The 21,580-nt window shown below is 42.0% G+C and overlaps 1 long non-coding RNA gene across 3 annotated transcripts in view; it reads right to left on the bottom strand.

Annotated features, from left to right (window-relative positions):
• LOC106036214 (uncharacterized) overlaps positions 1 to 16,622 on the bottom strand; it is a 112,489-nt gene extending 95,867 nt beyond the window's left edge. For 2 of the 3 annotated variants that reach the window (XR_010833644.1, XR_001207167.3), the window contains exon 1: positions 16,509 to 16,622. This is a non-coding gene — a long non-coding RNA (uncharacterized lncRNA). The remainder of the gene's footprint in view (positions 1 to 16,508) is intronic. The other variant, XR_010833643.1, reaches the window with a different exon arrangement.
• Between the last annotated feature and the right edge of the window lie 4,958 nt (positions 16,623 to 21,580).

Genomic DNA, 21,580 nt, shown 5'->3' on the forward strand with positions numbered 1-21,580 from the left:
TCTTAGACCACAGCAGTTGTTCAACACATGTAAATTAGCCTTTCCCTCAGCTTTGTGCAAAAGCAAAATTTGTTCCCTGATCTCTTTCCTTGACCTGTGTGGTTAATACTTCTGTCCTCTAATAGCAGGATATGAACATTCTGGGCTGTTGCAAATCTGGGTAAATTCATAACAGTAAATGGAGTTAACCTTATTTAGAAGTCTGATCCTCCCTCAGCATTAATAATTTGAACTGAGTTTAACTGACAAAGGTTGAGAAATATCAAATTTAGAACAACATCCAATGCAACTTGAAATTGAGGAGTTATGACTTGGTGAATTACCCCTGCCCCCCCCCCCCCCCCCCCCCCAAAAAAAAGAAAAGAAAAAAAAAGATTTGGAGGTGAAAACAAATTTGGTGTGGGAGTAAAATGAGAGCCAAGATTCTTGTTTTCCCCAAAATTTCAAAACCCTCAGCTTTTGACATGACTCTCCTGGATACTGCAGTGCTTCAACCTGCTTGCCATATGTAACTCCATCAACTTCCATACAGGTGAGGTACTCTTTTACTGGAGAAATCTTTTTCCTGGCTGAGAAAAGAAAGAAACTTACGACAAAGCAATAACCTGTTGTTAAGAAATTGCATTAACTAACTACAGTGTAAACATCTTCCTGAACCAAGGGAAAGATTTCATTATTTTGACATTGAAAAATGTCACAATTTCTCTTGCTTATTGAAAATATTTGAGACAAGGACCAAACAAGATCTTACGATCCGAGAAGCTAAAAAAAAAAAAAAACAACAAACAGCCAGGAAATCAAATGTCACATCATGCTGACAGTTTAGTCCACTTTTCATATTTTCACTGAAAACAAAGACACTAGCCGCTAATTTAATTCTACTTAAAATATATTAGTGTGCTGAATAAAAGTGCAGCCTAAGATAAATAAGATATAAATAGAATTTTGAGGATAGCCCAACTTTTTTTTTTGCATAATTTAAATTTAGTATTTTTATTGATTTGTTTTCCCTGCCTTCTATTTAGTTCTGTTGCTTTAGTTCAGACAAACAATTCTTTCTTAGCTATATGTAGACATGGATCTGAAATGTTTGCTGCCAGCCATATACCACTAGATCTTAAGTGTAAATCTTTACTCTCTTCTGCCTTAAAAATAAACCTGAAAATGTGCATACATTCAGTCAAGGAACATGAAGTCAAACTTGTTACTGATCCAGAGCTGGATGCTAAATATGTTGGTGTTCTTGCCCAAACTGTATTTTATACTATTTTTCCCTAAGCATGAAATCACGGGTAATGTGAATAAACAACAATTACTCTCTCCATAGCACTACCCCGTGCAATAATTCCCCTTAATTTTTTTCACAAACTCAAAGCATTCACTCTGTTGCCAAAGAAAACATTCAGAAATCGACTGGAGTCATTTCTCAATAAAAGCAAATTTTCTGCAACTGGTTGAGCAGTGAAGTTCTTCTACCTTCTCCTTAATTTGTAAGTATCCTGTGTCTAGTTGATAGAGAAAAATGTGTCCAGACTTGCGCTATCATCCTAGTTAGATCCTGAGTACACAGTAAGCCAATTAAGTCAAATTAAATATTAAGACAGAATACTTTAGTTTCTCTAGTGCAATACCCTAAAGCAAATTAAAAAATAATAATAATAATAAAGAAATCAAGAAATCTTTTTCTCCTCTGCTTATCAAACACTTTTCCCTTGTGCAATGTAGATATACCTTTTCATTAAGATTACAAACCAAAGAGATTAAGCAAATACTTTCATTGTGGGGCCATTTTTTTAAAGGAAGTTTTATTACTAATTAAGTTAAGAGGCCAGTCATAGACCATGGCTCCAGATGGGTTAGCTACCACAGACTACAAAAAGTAAGCCTACTCCACAAACATCAACAAAGGAGGCAACCACAAGTCAGAAAATAGAAGAGAAGGCACACACAAAACTAGCTTCCAAGTCTACAGACTATATTGATTTACCACCATCCAGAATTTTGATGACCACTCTAATTCACAACAATATCGAAATATTCCTTCTCGTCTTCCTCCCATTTCTGGGTGCACATAAGGTGCTTGCCTCGCGTCCACAGCCTCACTGGGCTGCGTTGCAGACCTGCGGAGCCGTCCCACAGGCCAGGTCCCAATCTCATAGGCAGGCTGACCTCCATGGAACGCCCAGCAGAGTTTCAGAGCAATACCTGCAAATGCACTGACTACTTTCTGTTCTTCTGGATGACAAAGTGTCAGTCTTGGGGTAACCCAGTGGTGCCCAGCACCAGGACAAGAGGAAGTCGGCACAAACTGGAACACAAGAGGTTGTCTGAGCATCAGGAAGCACTTCTTCACTGCGGGGGTGACCGAGCACTGGCAGAGGTTGCCCAGAGATGACATGCAGTCTCCTTTCTTACAGATCTTCAAAAGCCATCTGGACAAGGTGCAAGCAGCCAGCTGTAGGTGTCCCTGCTTGAGCAGGGGGGTTGGACCAGGTGAACTCCACAGGCCCCTTCCAACCTCAGCCATTCCGTGAACAAAGGCTGCGTGATGCTTTCTCAACACATAGAAGGTGCTGATCTTGTTCCCCGTTCCAGCATCACCTTAAGCACATGTATGCAGTCTCCACAACTCCCCTCTGCTCTGGAATTTTAGGACTCTGGCTTGGATCTAGCCATATTGCTGTGGGGGGTCACAGTTCTGGAAATAAATCTCAGGGTTTTCCTCCACAGATTAAACAAAAGGAAACTATTCTTCACATGAAGAATGGTTAAGCAGAGAAACTCCATTATGGGATGTTGTGGATGTTAGAAGTTTACAAGTGTTTAAGGAAAAACTGCACAAGTTCATGAAAGAGATTTATTGAAAGTTAGTAAATACACAGAAGCTCTGTCTTGCCCAGCAAGTCTCTGAGCTGCAAATGGTGGGAGCCTGGGGGAGTATTTGCAGGGAAACTGTACGTGTTTGTTTGCTCTCTCACTCTTCACTACACATTCATCCTTTTTCAGTCACTGTCACTGACAGGATAAGGGTCGGGTAGGTCTCTGGATTTAAATAAGGGCCCCTATATTCCTGCTTCTGGTAGGCTGGGATTTCTTCACCTGCTGTGTTCTTAATCTGTTGTTTATTGCCATTAGACACTGTTTCAAAAACTACGCTCCTCTCATTTAACTGTTGGATATATGATGGCCATTGGGTACGCAATCACCACAGTATATTATCAAACTATTTTGCAGACCTATATGCAAGTCCCAATCAGAAAATCACAAAAGCGGTATCTGAAGATGTTATTCCTGGAGCCTACTTCAGAGAGTATACATAATACAAAATTATGTACCCTTCCAAGTTTGCAGAAGATTGAAGAATAAGGAACTGTTCAGCTACACAATCTCTACCATAAAAGCCAGGCGTTTTTCGTGTTTTGCACAGTATGTTAGTTCATTATGCAACTCACATTACTATTGCTGTAATTCTGCCCGAGAAGTGTCAAAGTTCAGTCTAGTTATCCCTGGCAAAGGACACTGGTCAATTCATTTCACACCAGTTGTTTACTTCTCCTTCTTCCTAATAACATCAGCTGCTTTCAGCTCTGCTGAATGATGTAAATTAGTTATTCTACACTAGAAAGTCAGTGAGCAAATTGGCCTTTGTTTGCAGCAGCCTCTCCAGTAGGAGCCATTTGCCAGAGATCACAAGACAAGCAGCTAATTGTGGCTTTCTAAAGTGCCTTTCATTTCCTGCACGGAAGATATTCCATTTCTGCTTTAACTGATAAATACTAGCAGAACTGTCCCAATGGAGATGGGGTTAGCTTCAACCTATTGATCTGAGCTTTGAGAAACTTCAGGCATTTTCCAATACGAGAGTTTTAATTATTATTTTTTGCCTTTGCAGATATGAAAGTCAGCTCCAATACATCAAAGATGATCTGCAATATCAATTGTATTTAAAGCAGGGCATTATATTCCAGAAGCATTTTGGGGGATAATACTAAGTCACATGTTTTCTAAGGATAACAACAAATCTTCCTAGGGGAGGAGGTTGCAATAGATTTTAAACAGTTACAGAAATAAGAAAAATTGATGCTTCCATCCATGCCACAGGGTATTTCTAGTTAGAAAAATGTATTTCTACATAGAGTTTGCTTACAGCATCCAACTGAAGTGTAGATCAAACCCAGCCAGGATGGCAAAAGTGACTACAGAATGGTAATGAGGATTAGAGAGGCTGCAAAGACTGGCAAGGACGGGAAACTTCAGCTACCCCTATATTGGCTGGATAAAACTCATTAGTGGCATGACTTTTTTTTTTTTTGCCCTGAAATAGGCTTTAAATAAATGTAGAAACTACCTCTTAAATAACCTTAGAAAACTCATTAAAAGTGATTCATAAATCAGCACAAGCTTAATCACAGAAAAACTGATATTTGATGACAAGAATATAATCAATTCTAAGCTCTCATTATGAGACAGAGCACCTCAAAATTACACCACGGGAATGTTAAAGTTTATAAAGGAAGTTACAGAATAACAGAAATAGTCAAAATTCAAAAGAACAGCTCTAAGAGTATGGTGATGGCATGCAGCAGAGGTTATTCAAAAATACCACATAAAGGCTCTCAGCTCACAGCCACATGACAAAAAAAGACTCCAAAAGTAACAATAAGATGACAGACAGCACGGTTAAACATCTGAGTAAGGACTGCTATTAGAAGGTTTAAAAAAATGATATTCCAAGATGTGGAAGACATAGCCATATGGAGAAAACAGAAAAAGGAATGAGTTCTGCCAAATTAAAAGTAAAAACATATTAAAATCTTTTCCTCGTTGGCATAAAGTACAACTTGCTATAGGTATAAAGAGGTCTAATAAAAACTTTTTCAAACATACTCAAAGCCAGGAGCCTGCCAGAGTTTCTGAGTCCAACAAATCACAAAGATATAAACAGTTCAGAAGATAAGTCGTTTCAGAAAAGCTAACGAATTCTTTCCATTAGTGCTCAGTACGGAGGGGTCAGGCAGGTTCGCTCTCTAAGCCAGCCTTCCCCAGCAGCGAGTCTGAGCCACTGTCTCAAACTGAGGTGTTAAAGAGGCAGCCTTTTCCCATCACTGGAAAGGGAACAGCAATAAATTGCCAAGACCGGAGTATCCACCCAAGGAAACTCTAACGTGAGGTTTTGCTGAGCTACTATGGTGAGGAACTCGTCACGTAAATCTCCTGCGCTTGTAGAGGAGCGCAGGCAGCAAATAGATCACAAATCTTTGTAAAAGCATTCAGTAAAAGGCCAGTAAGATATACAAAAAATAACAGAATCGATAGATACTTGGACAAATATAATTTAATGAGGAAGAGTCAACAAGCTTTCCCAACCCAAAGCGATGCCTAAAAAATCCAGAAAGGCCTTCCTCCTTTTATTCATACATGCTTGGTATTTATCAAATTCTTATGTTAAGGGTGAATGGGCAAAGTGAGATACAAGTTTTGGTATAGTGCCTTTCTCTGATTCAATGTACTTGCAATAAAATAAATGCCTCATCTTCTATGAGATTAATAGATTCCACTTGCACTGCATTTAAGTAGGTACCTGTTTCTCTTTGGAGAATTAAATATGAATTCACAGATTCTATCAAAAAAATAAAAAAGCAGGAGATTAATTCTCTAAGCAGAAATTAAGTTTGCACAGGTTCTCTTTTCAGCATTCAAAAGCACAGCTTATGACCAGGGCAGCCAGCCAGTCCCCCACAGCCTGGTGAGAACACCTCTTCCCATCCCTCTGTGGTGGCTGCACTCTTGCTTTCACTGGGCTCACAGATTTTTTTGCAGGAGGGGTAGGTGTGTATGCATGCCTTTATATAGATACGAACCTTTTCCGAGAGGTCCTCAGCAGTAGCAAAACCAGCATATTTCAAAGGTTACCGTCTTGTATACACAAACAGTAACTCATACGGCACGGAGCCAGAAGCTGTTTTTGCCATCGCTTTGGTGGAGTCCAAACAAACAAAGTTCTGGAGTGTTTTGGTGTAAACAAACAGAGCAGTACAAGATACCAGCCAAAAAATCTTGGAAATCACACAAGTGCGGTCCACAAAAGCTCTAGATCCCTGAACTAGCTCAGCACTTCTAATTCATGAGCATCTTTGGTCAATGAACAAAGAATGAAATCTTAACTAGGAGAAAGAGAACACAACCCTAATTTTGGAAAAAACACTGCAGTACAGCAGATAGCCTGTGCTTTCCTCAGATAACTTGGCAGCAGGCTTTCTAACTGTCCACAAGCAGCTAACCCTGAGCCACATCCCATCACAGCCCCACCAAATCCCACTTGAGAAGTGCCAATCCACACATTTCTTCCAAGCCCCAAGACAGCTGCTTGACCACCAGGCCACACTGGAGAAAACAAAATAATAATAATTAGGATTATTATGGCCCTCAAGGACAATTACAGCTTCGTTCCCACCCTGTGAGCTTTCTCACGCTAAAGCCAGAAGCACTCAGAAATTTGAGCAAAGCCCCAAGCGTTTGGGGCCAACTCCTTTGTTCTCCCAAGCGTCTCAGAAAACCCGCAGCCCAGCTGGGCCCGAGCGGCAGGGTGGGTGCAGTGCCTCTCCGAGTGACTGCCCCTATTCAGGTGAAGTTCCCTAAAGCACCACTTTTCCCTGTCACAAATAGGGTCATAATACGCAGGATTTTCTCAAGTGAGTCCTATTGCCAGAAATACACGGTAAGGAGACTACATTTTGATTTAAACTATGAATACTATAGCAGAGATACAGTGCACAACTTAGCTCCCTACCCTTGTCAGAAAACAAAACAAACAAACAAAAAAAACACACAGAGCAAGAGTTGGCAAACATAGCTCTTAATAAAATACACCTCAAACTCATGGATGGTTGACATAAAGTCAGAAAATATTTGAAACACGAACTTGGATTGCAGCATCTCAACAAGAACCTGATAAGACAGTATGTGCAATGGCTGGGGATCAAGGAATACGCAATGAGAGGCCTTTTGCTGGGAAACTTGTTCACCTTTCATGCAGTCCCTAGGTCGGAGAACTGAAAATAGCCTTTTGACAGCTCTCTTGTAGCCCTGTATTTACCTGCAGGTGAAGCACAATTAAAAGTCAGTCACCATTTCCAGCCTTTGGAGAGGCGCTTGCTCACCCTTTCATGCAGTCAGATACAAGAGGAAGAGCCACAAAGCACAGCAGCAATAAATCAAGGGCTGCAGCTCTTGATTTTAGGACAGACATACAACTGGACAAAAGCAAAGGAGACCAAAATCTTTCCTTTACTCTCCAGCATGCAGCTAGGAAGACAGGGCTGCCCATTTTCCCCCAAGGCACACTTGAATGCAGACAGTGTTTCAGGATACAGCAGAAGTTTCACACCTTAAACGCACCCTCCCAGAGAAAAAGCAACCTGCAATTCAGATATCCTCTAAAATAAGCATCATCCTTTACAAAACCCTGCCAAATAATCAGTGAGAAGTGCTGTATAAACAAAAACTAGAAAGTAAAAACTTTCAAAGCTTGGCTTGCTTCAGAAAGAAGAGCCTGCTCAATTCATTTCCCTGTAAGTCCCAAAATATAATTTCGCTTGGAAGCTGGTAAAGCAGAGCCTTTCATTGCTAAACCAGCTGATTTCTGCAGTGGATGGTACCGTCAGGCTTCTTGGTTAACACCTGCCTGAAATCCCCAGCATCTCCTAGCCACGAGGAGATTTAAAACCCCATTAAAACTCCTGCTCATTGTTTTCACTGCATTCCTATCAGCATCATGCTGAGTGTTCAAATGTACAGAAAATTTAAGCCACCTATTGCATTCTATTCCCAAAGATAACAAGTCCAATTACTCATCTGTTTTTGATTTTCACAGCTGTTCATTGAGTTTCTGACCAGAGCACGGATGAGTTTTAAGCTACCAACTTAAACGTTTTCCATACGGCATCCAACTGTGCAACTTGGATTCATTTACTTTGAAGCTGGAATATTTTAACATTATTAGGGCTTTTCAGGAAATTAACTTTTACTCGTGTGGTATTCCTCAAGTCAGGGACAAAAAGCTGTCAGTCTAATTAGTCACCTGCCTAAATTAAGCTGCATGACTAGTTACCAATAGTGTGCATGGAAGTATTAGAAGTCACAGACTCTCAGAAGTCTCCACTTCGCTACACAGTGCTATTGTAGATAAAAAACTCATTACATGAAGACTGCAAAATCCCCGTGTGCACCCATGCTTAACTTTGCTCAAACAACGCTTTTTGCTGGAATATTCTATTTTTGGTTACTGGAGCAGAACTTCTTCTGGGAAGTCTGAGAAAGCTCTCTTCGTCTGTTTCTGAAACACATGAGAATTAACTTCCCCGATTAAAAAAAAAAACTAACCGCCCACCAAAATACCCCTCTCCAATTACACTGGATATGACAGCAGCACCATAAACAACTGAAATATCTTGCTTAGCAGTTTATTATTAAGACATAAGTTTTTGGCACATTTGGTGTGCAAGTCTTTTTGGCAAGGTGAGCCTAACTCCTGGATGATACATCTCAGAGAGCCCGTAGTTTGGGGATAAACAAACTGAAAATCAGCTGGCCTCACTCTCACTTAGCAAGGTAAGTTACTGCAGGAAGCAAGCAGACTGCAGGAGCAAACTGAGACACGAACAGGCTAGCGGCTAGCTGTGCAGGTACTGGACTAAAGGAAATTCCACCAGTCTTCTTCTATTTTATCACATTGTAATAAGGAAACTAGAGGCGAGATGTGCCGCTCTTTTTTTTTTTTTTGTCCTGATGCACGAAGAGACTGGGCAGAGGACAGTCTTGTAAGAGCGAGCACAAATGGCTTTACTCACCCATCTCTACGTATACCCACATGAGTCAGACTTTCACAGGGCTAACATCTGGAGGAGGATGGAGGCTTCCCTGGAATATACCAGGGAGCTTCCCCAGTGACGTGCACATCCAGGGCCAGGTCAAAGACCCATTTAATCTACTGATTCCCCTCCCAGCAGCTGGGATGCCTAAAGAAAGTATACAAGCAGCACGAGTACACAAAGATATTTCCCTAGTGTATCCTCCCAGCTCTGAACTTCCTCAGCCAGAGACTGTATCTACGAATTTGCGCTCAGGAGTCCTTCATGGCTTTCTCCTCCATTGATTTGTTTAATCATGGTTTGAATCGTTCGGTTTTCAAAACATCCTGTGGCAAGGCATGCCACCATTTAATTATGTTTCTATGGAAAAAGTAAGTTTTTTGTTTGTTTTAACCTTGACAACTGATTATTTTGTTATGTACTTATAGTTCTCATGTCATGAGAAATATTGACTATGCCTTCACTAGTCACCTTTTCCATACCTCCTCTGGTTTTATGAACTGCTACGATCTGCCTTTCCCACCCTCTAATTCATATCATAGCTTTTCTGAGTTAAAGAATTGCATGGCATCGCTTCCTACAACTTTATGTAAGCTTCTGAACACTATATATAGAATGAGTGAACCAAAACCACACGGACCAAGCAAGACATCAACAAGCCACAAAGTTATTGGCATGATGATGCTTTCACTTTTATCCTACTAGTATTGTTCCTAAGTTTTTTTTGCCCTCTTTTTTTATGATTACTGTCACAGTGAAGAATTAGAGTTTTACTCTCATCTCCACCTCAGTGAGGAATTATTAGGGGGGGGAGGGAGAGAAGGTTGGTTGGTTTTGGTTTGCTTTGTTATAGAAATTGCAGTACTCCAATCTAATACAGACAGACTTACCCACTTAATTACTAGTACCTTACAAAAACACGATAGATGGGAGGCGTAGTTTCTTTGTGTTGTGCTGTGTGAACTTCTCAGTGAATCCATATGACTACTAATTCTATTTTTTAATCAAAACTGCTACCAGTTCTCCCCGTAAAAAGTCATCCTTATCCATCTAGAGCTTCCCAGATCCATTTAAGAACTGGCATCCATTTGCTACCTGCTATTCCTTTGGCACCAAGGCTGATTAAAGTCATATTATGAAAATACTGAGCTGGTGCAGATTTGAATTCCTTCAGAACACCAGCATTACACTATTTGGCCTTGACCAAAAAGAAAAAAAAAGTTTTTAAATCAATTTGTTCCAAAAGCTTCTGTTGCCATCTCCATTTGAGTGTTGCAAAACCTCTGTGAGAAATAGCTCAGGCCAGACCAGCACCCTGCGCGCACCCGAGAAAAGCACAGAGTGTCCCGCAGAAAAGGATTCATGCAGAGGGCTTGGAGCCATCCTGAGGTATCACGTAATTAAAGGGCTGCGTTAACCTTACAAGTGTAAAAGCCAAATTTGGAAGGAGTCAAGATCTTTCCTGTCACACACGAATATTAATGCTGACACCGTTTATAACTCACCAGAAGTTTCCAAGCTGGCTAAAAAAACTTTTTGCTGGTCCTACGTGCTGTAAAAGTTTGAAGACTAAACATTGCATTTAACTATAAGCAAGACCTGGTACTGTCACATTACTTGTGACTAGGGAGAAGATCAAAGCAGCACAAAACCTCAGGATTGTACCGAACACCTTTCCAAAGGAAAACAAGCTACGAACTGCTTTGTCCTTGGGGTTTTTTGTTTGTTTTTAAAAGGCTGCTAAGCTTAAGTGGTATGTTACCTAAAACAACACAGCAAAGCCAAAGACCACACATTTTCCTGTCTAAATAAGTTTATGTTGCAATATAAATGTTACAATATGAAAGCAAGGGTTTTTAAGGTTTTATAACAAGGGTTATTTCAGACAAAAAACAACATTGAGCTGTTCCCACAGGAATCTTTCTTTTCCTGATGCCACGTTCTTTCCACCTCCATCTCTTTTTCATTTAAATTCTTTCTTCTTACAATCACATCTCAAGATTGCTTCTTTGCTTAGTAGATGCATTTTGGATAGAAAGAGCTAGCACAACCAGAGCAACAGCTGTGCTTTCTTGCAGAATTTTAATTAGAGGGAACAGCTCCTATTATAGCCCCCGTTTTCCCAACCAGTAACCAAAGAAACTCATTCTCCAGTTTAACATCATGTTTTATCATTGTTTCTGACATTTAGCTGATGTTCTAGTTGTATCCCTTACTCTGATAGCCATCGCGTGCCTCCTGGACAGACATGGCTCTTAGCTCTGCCTTTACATGAAAGAAAGAAAACAAAGCTAACGAGGACAACCCATCTAACATAATAGGTAAGCATCTAGAAGCAAAGAGATTGGGTTTTTACCTTAAGCTACACATTTGTTCTCTGAATGTCTTAGTACCCTTGCAAAAAGCAAAACCACTTTTGAGCACCCCTGCTCTGCCCAGTGCTGCGGCCAGGGACACCAAGTCTTCTCGGAAGGTGACTGCCAGGAAGGGCAGGAGAGAATTAGTTCACAACACCAAATAATCCTGTCTTAATAAATCACATCGTAAGGATCCCAAGCAGATCCATGCAAGAAAAAAATAAATCCAAAAACCCATCTCCAGATGTAGAAAACTTTGTGCAATTTTGCTAAATCTAAAGTCTCAATCCTTAGCAAAATAACTTTCCACTAAGCTGAAGTGACATTTGTTTCCCCACAGAGAAAGCTAGGGAAAGGGAGGATTTCACATCCTCTGACTTATTTTGTCAGGTTGAATTTGATCTTACCCACATCACCAATTCAGACACAGAACACAGAGAGCTCCAGGGGAAAGGCAGCCAGGCAGTTCATTACAGGAAAAAGAATTTTTTTTAATGTGAATATCACTGAGTTGGAGGCTAGTATTTCCCACCCTACCAGGCATGTACATATGCTTAGAAGCAGCTGCCTCATGGTAAATACCTTAAATCTTCTCTGCTTAGAGAGCACCTTATCTCCTCCACAAGTTCATACACACATCTTCTGCCGTGGTGGGTTTCTAAAAACCTGAAGTCCCAAAATAGCTGCTTCATACAATGGTTCACAAAACCCAGAGCTACATCTACAGTGGCTCAACACTGGCATCCCACCCCGAAGAGGCATCCCACCTCCTCTACCAGAAGAGCTGTAAAAGACAACAACCAGAGAACAGAGAGCCACACGCCAACCAAACTGTACTCCTTGTTGCACTTGCATGCCAGGCCTCGAGAGCAGACGGCTCACGTTCAAAGCTCCAGGCACTCCAACAACCTGAACCGCTGCCACCCTGCAGCTCTTCTGGGACTGCTTTGCCGTGAACTGCTCACTCTCTCAGCACCGTGTGCTCCCCTTGCTTGCACAACGCATTTCTCTACTGCTCCCACGGGAAATCGGCAGTCAGGCCAGGAACAGAGTGAGCCAGGGAAAACGCAGAATGTCTTTCTATTCCAACCTGGAGATATAAAAAGCATCAGCCGGCTCCTTTCACTAGCACTAACATTCAGACCTTCAAATTGTTAGTGTGCTTAATTCCTGTTGAACTAAGGCATATAAACACCTACAAATCCAATCTTGACCGACTTGAATGGTCTTTAGTTTCTCTTTGGACATTTAATCAAGTCCCTAAGTCATCATATAATCAAAGAAAAAAAAAAAAAACCAACAACCAGCAGAGACAATTTTAAAGAGGCAGCAGGAACTAGGAATCCTAAAAGCAGCATCCATACCAAGGAAAGAAGGCAGCAGCATCTCTGCATCTATTAACACACTCTCCTTGCCCACACTGGAAGATAAAGCTACTGGTTGGGCTTTTTTTTTGTTATTATTTTTGCTCAGACTTTCTGCTCAATCAAGAAAAAGTCAGGTAGACATTAAGTTACAAGAATCTTTTAAAATATAGCAATGAAATACAACAGAAGTGCAGCTTTGTCTCAGGATACACAAATCACGCAACGCAGGTTAGTGGGACAAAGTCTATACATACATAGAAAAGTTGTCTATGATGTGACTGCATAATCAGGCCATGTGGGTCATTATCAAGAATTAAATAAACCAAAGGATTTCACAAAGAGCGCAGAAACGATAGAAGTGTAAGGAGCTTGAACAGACTGGAATTCAGACTTACGATGCTTTGGGATTGAAACAGAATTTTAATTTCAGAACTACATCTTATGACCTGGTAGGTCTAAGCTATGTTCAATACTCAGTAGCTGAAGAAAGCAGATGTTAGTGCTCCCTAACACTGGAGAAGGTGAATAGCTGGGAAACTGAAAGAAAATCACTCTCAACATCATCCTTGTATCTCAAGGATCTGGACTCAGTCCCACTTACTGATAGAGAATATGAGAGACATAAAAGCGTGTGGGGTCCTTGCATCCATAGTCATGTACCCAACAGGTCAGAAAGGTCCCTTTCACGGTGCACAGCCAGCCTGATTGCTCTCCACAAGCACCAGACATCTAAAAAGCCTACTTTGCTACTTGTGTGCAGTGATCCCATCCCACAAGAAGAGGGAAATGTGGTCTTTGTCAGACCCACCTAACAACCAGCACTGCTCTCAACAGGCCCAGCAAATTGGATTCTTCAGGATTGCTGCGCGTGAGCAGAGCAAATTCATAAGCACTGGCTTTAGGACAACTTAGGAGTACTAAACCAGTACACCAGGGACCTATGGCATAAACCTGAGGCTACCATTAGTGAATACCACTTCGAGCAGCCCTTCCCAGATCCTTCTTTGTGGTTACACAGGGCAGTCAACTGTCCTGCCTGCATTGCACCTTTTATATCCACAGAACAATAAACTGCTGGGGGTTCCGAAGCCTGGAGGGGCCACAGCTCTCTGAATTCAACCCCTCTGCTCACCTGAGAGCTTTCCTAGAGGACCCCAGTGTTCCACAGCTGGCAGTGGTGCTGGGACACACCAAGCAGCTAGCATATCAACTCAAAAATTTCAGCCACCAAGTTCTGCTCAGCTTAGAGGTATAGCAGGAAGATAAATGTTCCCTTCCACTTTTGCTGAATAGAAGGATCAGAAAGTAATTCCTTTAAAATGCAAGTCTAATACCATAATGTGATTATCCAAGAAATTTTAGCCACTTACATCAGTAATACAATATCTTGATCCACTATTTTAAGTATTTTAAATAAGCTTTTTCTGTGTAAGTAGTATTTTTCCCCACCGATAAGCTATGTCTGCAGAGCTTAAGAAGATAAGAACGGTTATTATTTGATTTGACCAAAAAAGCTGTGTAGCACAGTATCTCCAAGAATACCCTACAATGGATGCGCAAGGAATAGAATAAAAGCAGGGGAAGCACAGAGTAACGCTTGCCCAGAGTAGTCCCTCAGCATCCTGACATTCCTTGTTCAGCATCTTTCTCAGCAAGAGACCACAGTGTGATCAGAGGTCAGTTTAACAACTTCAAACCTTAACAAAAATCTGATTACAAGAATAAAAACAGAGAACACGCCCCTAGCAAAGTGGGCTTTCATTTGCGATTATTGTTCCCCAAAAACATGCAGTGCCTGAAAACAAGGGGAAAAGTTCCAAATACAAGCCAGTAGGAGCACAGTTAACCAGACTGCAATGTGCTGGTGGCAGCGCCTGCTTCAGACAGGGACAAAATACCACCAGGGCTGTTGTGCTGTTACACAACAAAAGGGGCAAGGAAAGGAGAGACTGCAACAGTGCCAGCCAGTGCCACCAAATTGTCTCTGGCACACCTTGATGCCAGCTTACACCTGCACAAAGCCATGGCTCTCCTGCGTGCAAGACCTGGAGGGAACGTGGTGGCACCATGCGTGCTCCCATCAGCAATAGCAATATATCTTTTTCCTTTTACCTCCACATACTGCTCCAGTGTTATGGCAACACAAACAACAAATAGAAAGCAAGACAATGTGAACTTTGAACATAATTGCCATCGTCATGACTTAAATGAAAAATAGATATGGGAAATTTTTAGTGCGTTTCCACATTTCCTTGAGCATCTTTTGCCAGTAATTCAATAGATCCTAAGACTTGGTCTCTGCCTACACATTGCTTTTCACAGGCAGATCCCCAGGTATTAATTATGCTCTGGCAGTGGTTTTCAGGGAACTCTTCATACATCTCCAGCAATATTAGAAAAACCAGTGCCCAAAGGCCAATCCACTGATGGTGACTGCAATTTCTCCCTCTAGTCTGCTGCTGAGATAGCAAGCAACACAAATGCCTGGGAAGTAAAGCAATGGAAAGGGCCCATTAATATACCGTGGCTTTCAACGAATGGGTCATTGAAAATAAACCTACGCATTCTTTCCACCTTCAGTTTGCTATGTCTTGGTGTCTCAGTTTTCTGTATTCCAGAAGACTTACTTTCAACACCTCCAAAGGCAATATATACCAGAGACCCCAAAAATTTGTACTCTGCCACATTCTACCATTCTCACAGAGGTATTTATGTTCCATATGAAATATCAGAACAAAGCAGCACACCTCACTTAACCACCTTTGTTCTCAAATCACCCTTCAGGTTTTTGGTACAATCTTTCCTGCTAAAAACAGAGGTTTTGTTCCTGCACTGTATGACCATACATAGATGTAGAAGAGTGTACAAACACACATAAGCCAAGTTTACGGAAGAACGTGAAAGATTTTAACATCTTTCACTACATTTTCTTCTTAGAACTTGTAATGTACATTTAGATTATTGAAATACTTATATGCAAAACATCTCTCTAGGTTAAGTGATGATAGCAGGGGTTATTAGCTAAAGAGACTTACAATCAGTAAGCTTGCACATCTTTCTTGCTTTCCAGAAAATAAAAGAAAAAAAAAAGAAAAAAGAAAAAAGTTTATCCTAGATTTCTTGAAACTGGACTCAGGGTAGAGCCAGTTGTGGCAGCAGGGTTTATTGAGCCTGTTGTGGCATCTGCAAGTCTGCCTCCTGCTCCCCCTTGCCCTGCACTTCACTACTCATCTGAAGCAAACCTCAGAGCTCTAAGTCCACCATCATGGGACATTTTGGCTCAACCAAGGACTGAAACACTGAAACACTGACCTCCAAAGCACAAAAGTATGAGTTCTTCCTGCTAAAACACCAGGCTCTCAAGCAAATGCATCCCATATGCACACATCCTCTGTGAACCGGGCACAGCTGGGGATACACACCACATAACACACCCACACAAGGATCCATAGGTCACCCAGCAAAAACGTGGGATGAACGGCTGAATACAGTGTTTGAACATGACTCATAGCACAGCTTTTCTGCAGCACAAATTACCTTGCTATACAAAACACTAGAAACTTCTCAGCCACCCCAGAGAAGTCAGGAGCAAAATTCGAGTTCCGCAATCTTTTTGGGCTCCCTGGCTTGATCCTCTCTAAGCAGCTCACAAGATGGAAGGCACATTTTCCTGATGCATCACAAACATCTACAGACAATTATCCCTAAAACTCAGCAGTCCTGGGGATCTGCAAAGTTCTTGTTAAACAGAGGTGCATTTTTACCTTCTAAGACACTGTAATACACCTCACAACACTAACAAATTCCTTGAGTGGAAGAGCCTGACTGCTTTCTTAGCGCAACGGGATATTCCAGTCCACAAAGAGGCAAAAAACTTTGCAAACAAAAGACATGAGAAAGAACCAAAAACATACCTTCCAGCTACAGAAGCCACACTGAAAATGCCTCCCTCCCTTACCATCTTCTGAGAACAAGGAGGAAAATTGTGGGAGAAGGCCTCAGGGCCTTAACTGGCCCTGACCAGGCACACCTGGGGCCTCAACCACACCTGTGTCCAAGGCCCAGGAGCTTCATCGCAGCCTGGGTGGGGGCCATCAGTCCCTAAGCACACCACAGGGACATGGTCCTCGCAGCTGGTTCTGGCTGTGCAAAGCCCAGAACAGAGCACAGGGAGCTCAGCCCGCAGCTGCACAGGGACCGGTGGCCCCAGCCTGGACAGGAGGTAGCCCCTGAGCCATGGGCAGGGGTGGAGGAGGCCCCAGGAGAGGCAGGCTGGGGAGATTAAAGGTGATTATTGCCCTGGAGGCCCTGAAGGGAGAAAAGCACTTGTGGCCTCCGGGAAGTAAAAAGATCTCATTAGCTAGTACTGTCTCTGAGCTTTATGTCTCAACGCTTCTGTTGAGACAGATTCCCCTTAAAATTGTCCTTTGACTAGCGATGCAGATGTCGATGACTTGTGTGTACTTGTACAATGACTGTGTGTACTTTTAGGCAGGCAGGAACATCAGCTGTGCAGCAGGTAAATGCATTTAGTGAACTTCCACACTTCTGTAGTGCCACAGGATCAGGGCCTGGCAGTGGCCTGGCAGCTCATGCAACAAATCCTGTGGTTTTGCTCACTAAATTTATGAAAACGTCTCCCATGCAAGCTGCTGTTTTTCTCTTGCCTATGTTTGTTTACAGAGAAATCCAGGAACTGCGGATTATCCTGGCTCTCACAACCTCTGTCAACTAGCAACTACAGCAAGTCACACATTCATTTACAGATGCAAAGCCAGTACATTACATGTTTCCCTTCAAATATCAACACCTCCTAACATACTCAGGGATAGTTCAATGGCTGGGCATCAACTTGAAACAGATCTGAGGTAGCAAATAGTAAACATCAATTGCTAGGTGAAATTCAGGCAGACAACCATGTGCGTACAGAATGGCTAGGCACCTGCTACTTCCACTAAGGTAAAAACTGTGTAATAGTTCCCTTTAAGATGTTCATATGCAAAATACCCAAACTGATGAGCTCTGGGCCATCTTAGTAGCTTAATGAACTGTTTCACTTTTTTTTTTTATGTCTGGTACAGTTGTGTCACACTGTATGCAGTGGGGATAAAATGATTTTACTCCTGACACATACAGACAACCTCTGTCTGTTCTTAACTGTGAAGGAGAGAGCAGGAGGCTGTTTGTTTAAACTGGAGGCGGTTTGTTGGCTCTGATTCAGCTTCCCAGTTTCTCTAGTGATCGTATTTGACTTGATGAAAGACTGAGATATTTCTAAGCCTCACCCCAAGATGTCCAAACCAAGAAGGCCCATGTCCAAACCAAGAAGGCCCCTGTCCTGATCACTTCAGGTTCCACAAGCTAGAAGGGGTCAGCACTTGTGTAGGAGACCTCAAAACAAAGCAGCATGTTATAAAATGAGAGCTTTCCTAACTATTTCTCTCATATTTCTCCCCGCTTCTGAAATTCAAGCCTTCTTATACGTTATGTCCTGTATTTTCATCCTTCCTGACTTTCCTGAAAGAATTTTTATTTTTCCCATTAAAAGTAGACCTGTAAGAGAATTGAGCGAAATTGTTGAGGCCAATCTCTCTTTCCCAAACAGGCCCAAAAGCCTAAGTTTAATAGTTGATGTTTCATAGGATTTTTCTCTGACATTCTGTCCACTGCACCTTACTCAGTACTAGCAGCTACTAAGAAAAAGACAAAACGTGTCCTCATCAAAACTTTTAGGTCTGTTTCCAGTTAAGGATGCAGTAAAATAACATGTCATTTATAAATTGGATGGAAAAACCCAAAGAACGATTTAAAGAGAGGCTGGTTTCTTCTTGGAAAAATAAATGTCAGACTAGCTCCACCTTTTCTTCTATACACAGGACAGACCAAGAGGAGCAGGAGAGGTCACATGGCTCTTTCTGTCAAGGAGATGAATATTTCCCTTATGCTTGCACTAGAAAAGCTTGTATCTAGCAGCACCTTTAACAAGCACATTAAAGCAATGAGTGAGATCCAATTATTGTCTTCAAATTGTTTTTAAATATTGACAGAGTTGCCACATGATTAAGACCTACCTACAGTCCATGGCCAACGTGACCCTTGTCACCCAAACCGCATAACCAGATCATGCTGTCCCATCTCTCTGTTTACCACATCTCCTCTCCTAGACTGCAAGTTCTGTAAGATGAGAGCAGCTTTTTTTATCCCTTCCTTTAGGAGCTAGAAAATGAAGCCCCATCTTCACAGATTCATGACAGTAACTGCTTTTAGTTAAAAAGATGATTTACAAAGTTTAAATAAGTTGGCGTTTCCTCAAAAGTAAGCAAAACCAAAATGGCTTTGACTTGAAACACAGCTGCTTCAGTAAAGCATTTGCTTCTCGTAAACAGCGAAAGAAGAGAAAGGATAGGATATGTGACTTCCTGATTACATCCAAGAAGCAATAGATGCAGGCTGATTTCTATCAAGTCCTGAAGGTATCTACATCTCATATCAGATGAGATAAAAAAAAAAAAAGATGAGTATCTTGATGTTAGTGTGCAACTTTATACAAGTTACAGTCATTGGAGCAGGAATTAAAATCCAAAATATTGTTGCCTATATGTATTTGCTAACCACTGGGCTAGAGAGTATTTGTCATATTTTGTTCTCTGGCTCGGGAAAAACATAGTCTATACTGTAAGGACATAGGTCCAATGGGAGAAATTGCGAGTGTACTGCCCTTTCTTCCTAAAACACTCAAAAGCACTGTTAATTCAGTGGAATTGGATTATCCAGCTCCACCCAACAACAGATTGGAATTGACTCAGGGATTCCCAGTTTCTGGCCAAATGCATTGTCCCCTGAGCTAAGTAAAAGGGAACAATGACTGTCAAGACAAAAATAAATCCCCCAGGAGTAACTGGTTAGAGAATTTGACCTGAATTCATAAATAGTTCCAGGATGACCTAAATACCATTTTCCCAAACTTCTTATTAGACAGTTTTTTTTTTTCCTTGCTTTGCAGGCCATTTGGCTCATATGGAGTACCTCTCTGTATGCATTTAATCATCAGCACACATAAGAAGATAAAGTTTTATTTTTATACAGCTTAGATAGAAAGGAACTCACTTTGGGATTCATTAGTCCACACTTATAAAGCTGTCATTTGGTTTTCTAGAGTGACCATCATTGCAAACTTATCACTGCAAGTAACACAGCAGACAAAATGACCACAGTCATCCTCAAGAACAACATTCTCCCAAATTAAAGGTCACAAAATGCCTGACAGAATTGCCCTTTTCATAAGTCACTGGAAATATTAAAACTCCTGAGAATAGAGGATGACATGGTATCATCCTCAGACACAAAGCAAAATGAAAGGGCACCTAATTAGAGGTTCACAAATATCAACAAGGCAAAGTTGAAGGAGACTTCAGCCTGTGGGAAAGAACAGCTTTCAATTGCCACGTGCTTGAGGTCATAGCTATGATCTCTACCACAAACCATCCATGTCTCTTCTCCACCTCCATGGACATGGCCAACAGGCAGTACAACATGGAGAAGAGGGAGAAGTGTTGGCTAAGCATCTCCATATTGTTTTTTATCCTACAAAAATAAGCTTTGTAAAGTACAAGTAGACATCAGAGCTATTTGCATTAAAGACACAGCAATGATAAAACATCCATTGGATGCACTCAGTGCAACTTTCACCAGGCTTTTCAGAGCTGTAAGGCAAATATTATCAGTTAAATAGGGCTTGACAAGCCTAGCAACTGGAGACTTTACTCAGACGGGGGATACATAATTAAGCAATAAAGTGTACCATGCCACGGTTGCTGGGGAGTAATAACATGCCTCAGGGGGGCATTAAAAAGCGTAAAGCTGCGAGCAGTGGCACCCGAGAGGTGCAATTATGAAGAAAATCACAAGCGTATTGCTTTTGTGAGCCTGGTAGTTATGGGCCTGCCTGGCACCCACCAGGCCATCCTGGCCCGGCCCAGCAGGACCTTCCCCTCAGCCGCCTGCAGAGGCAGCCACTGCCACAACCAGCCTGCCACCATACATAGGCCCCCCCAGTGCAAAAGACCTTAGGTGGAGGCATTGGGATGTCCTGGGCCCAAAATCCCACTGGAACAGGCCCCCAGTGGAAACCTCCCTCGTAGGCCCCATAAGCACTGTGAGGCTTGTGCAGCACTCGCAGCCCTGCACCAATCTGCACCTTGCCCAGAGGCAGTAATCCTCATTTCATGTTTTTTTGTTTGTTTGTTTTTAAACACCTTACAGTTTCTTCTGGAAGTTCGGTGGCACAATTAAGAGAACGCTTTCCAATAATTTCCAGTTGCTCCATGCCTATAAGGAAAATGGCTGGAAGGCCACATGGAAACACCATGTGAGAGCAACCAGAAGGCCAGGACATGTCTGCCCTATTTCTGCAATAGCTAAGTTTTAATTCCCAACAGGTTAACCCCTGTTGGGGTCAGAAGGGGTGCTGGGGTGCCCCAAGAGCCCCCTGCCTGCCCTGCATGGGGAAGGGCCATGGTGTTGGTGTGGCACGACTGAGCCAGGGCAAAGCAGGAAGAAAATTGAAGGGGAAAAAAAGTGTCTGTGAAAGGCACACTAAAACAAGCTATGGCATTAACCACCCTTTGGGGAAGTCTGTGACTGAAGGCAGGGAAAAGCATGTGTGAGAGAGGAAACATGAGTGACTAAGGATCGTACCACGTTGCAGAGCACCCTAACAGCTGGCAAAACACTCGTCAGTTCGTAGGAGATACCCTCCAGCAAGATAAGCCAAGAACAAACCCCACATTTATCAAGTTGACAAGTATACAAAGCTAACAAATTAGGATTTGTTTTACTACTTTAATTTTATTTCTGCTATTCTATACAAGAAGAGACCTATGAAACGCAGGTAGTTCTGGGGAGGGCAGGGGACTCCATGGAAACCAGAGTACGGGGCTGGAAGACGCTAGACGGAAGGAATAGGGGCAAACGGTTACGTGTGCAA

This window comes from Anser cygnoides, chromosome 9 (genome assembly GCF_040182565.1).
Source record: "Anser cygnoides isolate HZ-2024a breed goose chromosome 9, Taihu_goose_T2T_genome, whole genome shotgun sequence".
NCBI lineage: Eukaryota > Metazoa > Chordata > Aves > Anseriformes > Anatidae > Anser > Anser cygnoides.